Raw genomic sequence first — 6000 nt, 5'->3', positions numbered from 1 at the left:
CTCCTCCATGAATATGTCCACTCATCATCTGCCTAAGGTTACAGAATCAGCATTGCTGACAGATGGCCATCTAACCTCTTCTTAAAGAAGAAGTTATGCTGACTCATGTTCAGTGTTTGGTCTACTAAGACCCCAAGATCCTTTTCACACAGACTACTGCTCAAACAAGTCTCCCCTGTCCTATAATTATGCATTTGATTTTTCCTACCTAAATGCAGAACTTTACATTTGTCTTTGTTGAAGTGCATTTTATTAGTTCTAGCCCACTTCTCCAGCCTGTCAAGATCATCCTTCATCTTGGCTCTGTCTTCTACCTTATTTGCTACCCCTCCCAATTTAGTATCATCTGCAAATTGAATAAGCATCCCCTCTATTCCTTCATCCAAATCATTTATAAAGATGTTGAACAACACAGGGCCTAGCACAGATCCCTGAGGAACTGCACTAGTCACTTCTCTCCAAGTGGACGAGGAACCATTAACAAGCACTCTTTGGGTACGATCTGTCAATCAGTTGCAGATCCACCTAACAATAATAGGATCTAAACCACATTTTCCCAATTTGTCAACTAGAATACTATGTGGAACCTTATCAAAAGCCTTACTGAAATCTAGATAAACTACGTCTACAGCATTCCCCTGATCCAGAAAGGTAGTAACTTTCTCAAAAAAGGAGATAAGATTAGTCTGACATGACTTATTCTTGAGAAACCTGTGCTGGCTTGTTTTGTTCGAACACTTTTCCTGGTATAGAAGTCAAGCTGATGGGTCGGTAGTTACCCGGATCCTCCTTTTTCTCCTTCTTGAAGATGAGGACAACATTTGCCTGCCTCCAATCTTCTGGCACCTCACCTGTTTGCCAAGACTTTTCAAAAATAATGGACAGAGGTTCCGAAATTACATCTGCAAGTTCTTTGAGTACCCTTGGGTGCAATTCATCTGGCCCAGAGGATTTTGTTTCATTTAAAGAAACCAGGTGTTTGTGCACTACCCCAATGCCAATTCTAGGCTTCAAATCCCTTCCCTCATCACATGTTCTGTTTATGCCATGTTGAGCACCATTTCCCTCACGAGAAAAGACTGAGGAAAAGTAGGAATTGAGTTCTGCCCTCTCTTCACCTCCTGTTATAATTTCACTTTCCGGTCCACGCAATGGGCTTATCTTGTCCTTGTTCTTACTCTTACTCTGTACATAGGAAAAGAACCCTTTTTTGTTGCGTTTAGCATCTCTTGCTAGCTTAAGTTCATACTGAGCTTTAGCTTTCCTAACACTCTCCCTACAAGCACTAGTTATCTGCTTATATTCCTCTTTGGTTATAAGGCCCTCCTTCCACTTCCTAAATGAGTCTTTTTTATTTCTCAACACTTTAAAAAGCTGTTTATGAAGCCACCCTGGCCTCTTTAGGCGCCTCCCATTTTTCCTTCTCATAGGAATGGTTTGGGATTGCGCCTTCAATATTTCATTTTTAAGAAACGCCCACCCTTCTTGAACCCCCTTCTCCTTAAGTATTTCCAGCCATGGGATTCTACCTAGCATAAGGTTAAGTTTGCTAAAATTTCCTCTTTTAAAGTCCAACCTATATGTCTGACTACATACAGATTTTCCGTTCCCCAAGTTTGTAAATTCGACAAACTGACAAAGTCAGTTTTCAGGATGAAGTCAGTCGCTTTCGTGGCCAGGAAAGACCTGAGTACGTGTGGTACATGCAGGGGGGTCACGGCCCACCTCCAGCCAGGAACGCTGTGGGCTGGCAGCAGCTGCCTCCGACGGCCAGGGCTATAAATAGAGGCTGGTATTTGGGTGAGAGGGCACCAGAGTGGGGGAGGGAGGCAGAGGCTGGTCTGGCCAGCGGCGTCGGCTTGGGCAGAACTGAGAGCCAGCATGGACCTCTGCGTCTCTCCACTGAAGTACCAAGGCAGCCGTTTGCAGTGGGAGGGAGTACAGCATGCAAGATTTAAAAGTACATTGCAAATGTAAAATGCTCCAGGTCTGTTAGCCCTGATCTGGATGGCCCAGGCTAGCCCAGTCTCATCAGCTCTCAGAAGCTAATCAGGGTCAGCTGTAATTAGTACTCGGATGGGAGACACTGGGGAAAGTGCAATCACTCAAGATTCTCGAAAGGCACGGAAAATGTGAAGTTTGCAACCCTGGAGGAAAAGAGGCCGCCTGCCTCATTATTCAGCCTCAGATTCACAGCCCAAGTTGCAGGCTTGTGGTGGGATGGCGGCGGTTCCTCAGGGGGACAGGCTTCCTCAGGAGGTGGTGAGCTCTCCTTCCCTGGAGGTTTTTAAGCAAAGGCTAGATGGCCATCTGTCAGCAATGCTGATTCTATGACTTTAGGCAGATCGTGAGAGGGAGGGCATCTTGGCCATCTTCTGGGCATGGAGTAGGGGTCACTGGGGGCATGAGGGGCAAAGGTAGTCGTGAAATTCCTGCATTGTGCAGGGGGTTGGACTAGATGACCCTGTGGTCCCTTCCAGCTCTATGATTCTATGGGGCCAGGGCTTGGCGTAAAAGGCCATCAAAGGGGAGGCCAGACCTTCTCCAGGTGGGACGTGGCCGAGCAGATCTGCTGCCTACAGGAGTTGCTCTTCGCCTCCAGTGATGTGCCTCTTGTACATTTGCCAACCAAGCAAATGTTAGAGAGGCTCTCCATGCCCAGTGTGCTCCCCTCCAAGAAAAACCAAGCAAGGGTCGCAATGCCCCAAGGAAGGTCCAGAAGCAGCAGGGAAGAATAGCCAGGCACTGATCTCGCCCCTGAAGCAGCAAAGGTGATCTGTGGGGGGAGGGGAGGACCTCATGACCTCCGGGGCTCCTCCCCCTCCTGCCTGGCTGTCCTCTCCCCTGGGTCAGCCACCTGGGGGAAATGGAGCAGAAAGACGGCCTCGTAGCAGAGGGGGAAGGGCGGAGGTGGCAGCAGAGTGCAGGCTGGCCTGCCCAGGTCGACGGCCACGATAGCCCCCAAGTCAGGGGAGGCCATGTAGAGCAGCCCCTTCAGAGCCAGGCCTTGCCCAGCCAAGCCACACTTGGGCAGGGACCGCACGGGCCCCCACTGGCGGGAAGCCACGCTGAAAGAGGTCACCACGTTGCCCAGAGAGTTGCTGCCCACCACGAAGAGTGGCTCCGTGCCGCCTAGGAAATACAGCCCAGGCAGGTCGGCATCTGCCCGCGTCAGGGTTGGCAACAGCTCCTCCCAGGTATCTGCAAGAAGACCACCAGATGGTTACCCACCAGGCCAGACCCACCTCCTCCTTCCCTGCCTGGCCTTTTCTTGCTCAGCTCCTAATTCATGCCCAGTCTTCATCAACCCCCAGCCCCCCCTCCACCATGGTGCCTGGGGGTCTTTGCTCATCAACTACCTAGTTGAGGCTGCATACCCTTGCCCACCCCCCTTCCACAAACCTCCCGCTGAAGCCTGGCGCTACTCAGCAGATTGGGGGTTCTTGAAATGTGGGCAGCGCTTAATTGTGCTTACCCTTGTGCCCCCTTGGTTTGCAGTGCATATCCATTTGCTAGGAGACCTTGCCAGGTCTTGGGTGTGTCAGGCATCTCCCTCCCCCCGCCCCCTTCCCCGGGAAATGTTCATGCTCTGTGAAGGTAGATGCTCTGCAGACTGTGCATCCCTGACCGGGTCATGGAATCCTAGAGTTGGAGGGGACCACCAGGGTCATCTAGTCCAACCCCCTGTACAATGCAGGAAATTCACAACTACCTCCCAGTGACCACTGCTCCATGCCCAGAAGATGGCAACAAAAAAACCCCCTCCAGGATCCCTGGCCAATCTGGCCCGGATGAAAATTGCTTCCTGACCGTAAAGTGGCGATTGGCATTACCCTGGATCCAGCTAGCTCTGTGGCACATTGCCAAGGTGGGCCGCTGCCAGGCCCTGGGCTTCTAGGAACCAATGGCTGCTGATTCCCGCCCGCAGATGGACCCTGCCTCCTGTCCACACACACACACACCCTTCTGTTTGCTTGAGTTGCTCCGCCCTCTGTGCTTCCAGGCTGCCAAGAGTTCTTGGGGAAGGGGACATGGTGGCACAATGGTGGCACTTAGGGTTGCCAACCTCCAGGTTCAAGCTGGAGACCTCCTGCTATTACAGCTGATCTCCAGCCGATAAAGATTAGTTCCCCTGGAGGAAATGGCTGCTTTGGCATTGAAGACCCCACCCCAAGCCCCGCCTTCCTCGGGCTCCACCCCAAAAACCTCTCACCAGTGGCAAAGAGGGACCTGGCAACCCTAGCGGCACTCCTGGCGGCTGTGGCAGCAGCATGCCCAGCTGCACATCCCAGCAGTGATGATGAGTAGTGAAGGGCTTGCAAGAAGGGTGAGCTGGTAGATGTGGGGCAAACAGGAGGAGGGGTGGTGAGGGGAGGCCTGGGGGCTTGCGGTGGTGAGCAGAATGGGGGCCCCTAAAGCCGGGCACTGGCTCTGCCCAGTGGCCATCAGCACAGGCATATCTGGTTCGCAGATGCTGGGAAACAGGCTTCCCCCAAGCCCCTGCAAGCACCAGGAAGCTGCACTGCGCAGCTCCAGAGGTGGGGCCCGAGGGACCCCCGCCAGAGAAGCCCCCGATTGCTCGTGCCGGCCTCCCTCACCAGTGGCCACGTCGTAGCCCAGAAGCAGCTTCTCCCCAGTGCGTCGCACGGTGCCCAGAGTGTAGATGGCTCCGGCGTGGGCGGTGCAGAGCGGCAGGTCGTGGGACAGCGAGATGGCGAAGGAGAAGTCCCCCGTGGGCAGGGAGGAGACGAAGGCCCAGCGGTCGGCCCAGGGGTCGTAGCGCTCGACGGCTGCGTACAGGCAGGTGCTGCTGTCCGGGGCCAGCAGGGAGTCCAAATACCAGCCCCCGATGGCATAGATGTGGTGCCCGACCACGGCTGTGCTGAAGTGCCGTCGGCGCTGTGGGGAGAGCAGACGGTGAGCCACTGGGGCAAACAGGCGAAAGCGGGCGGGCGGGAGGCCCAAGGGCTGGGAGTGGGGAGGCCGGAGTCTGATGAACACGGCTGTCTAGGGAGGAGAGGGCTTTGTTAAGAGACATTTCGGAAGGCTACAAGGCCACGGGGTGCATTTTCCTGCAGCGCGCATGCACACTTCCCATGACATTTAGAAGAGGCAGGAAAGCCCTTGAACTGGCCTTTCGGCAGCCAAATGGATAGGGTTGCGCAACCTGCAGGTACTAGCTGGAGATCTCCTGCTATTACAACTGATCACCAGCAGATAGAGATCAGCTCCCCTGGAGAAAATGGCCGCTTTGGCAATTGGACTCTATGGCATTGAAGTCCCTCCCCTCCTAAACCCCGCCCTCCTCCCCCCAAAATCTCCAGGTATTTCCCAACCTGGAGCTGGCAACCCTACAAATGGAGAATGCATGAATTTCTGAACTGCACAAAGGCTCTTTGGGAACTGTGTGGTTTACATTTTTTAAGACTTAATTTTTTTGGGGGGGAGGGGGCAGAAAAATAGGGCTTTGGAGACGAGGGTTGCAGAGAAAGGAAAGTGTGAGGCCCCTTCAATTCCCCACTCTGCAGGCCCCTTTCCCGAGCTGCTCATGTGGGAACGGTGGGAGGAATGTCCTTGGGGGGATGGGGACTGAGTGGCCTTTGGTCCCTCCCAGTTATATCATTTCTTCCCAAACCAGATTTGGCCCCCACCCCCGTGCTTCTGAGCCCCAATCCTGGGGTCGCATGCATTTAAGTTCTTTCAATCCACGGAATGTGTCTCCAGGGGTCTCTTTCATATGTGCAAATGCAGAAAGCCAGGTGAGCATCTTAGGATCCAGGAAGTGGAAGCTTCCAGGTGTGAGTTAAGAGCCAACTCCCCCCGCCCCAATCCACTGCAGATGGGACGGCACAAGTAGTAGAGTCTGACCTTTTGGGGAGGGGCTGTGGGGTGCCACACGTCTGTCAGTGGATTGTAGCGGAAAGCTGCCATGCGGAAGAAGAATCCACGAGCCCCCCGCCTCTCCCGGTAGCCCCCCATGATGAAGAGGTAGTTGAGAAG

The sequence above is a fragment of the Euleptes europaea genome, chromosome 3, assembly GCF_029931775.1.
Source record: "Euleptes europaea isolate rEulEur1 chromosome 3, rEulEur1.hap1, whole genome shotgun sequence".
Taxonomy (NCBI): Eukaryota; Metazoa; Chordata; class Lepidosauria; order Squamata; family Sphaerodactylidae; genus Euleptes; species Euleptes europaea.
Note: the sequence above shows the minus strand (reverse complement) of the source record.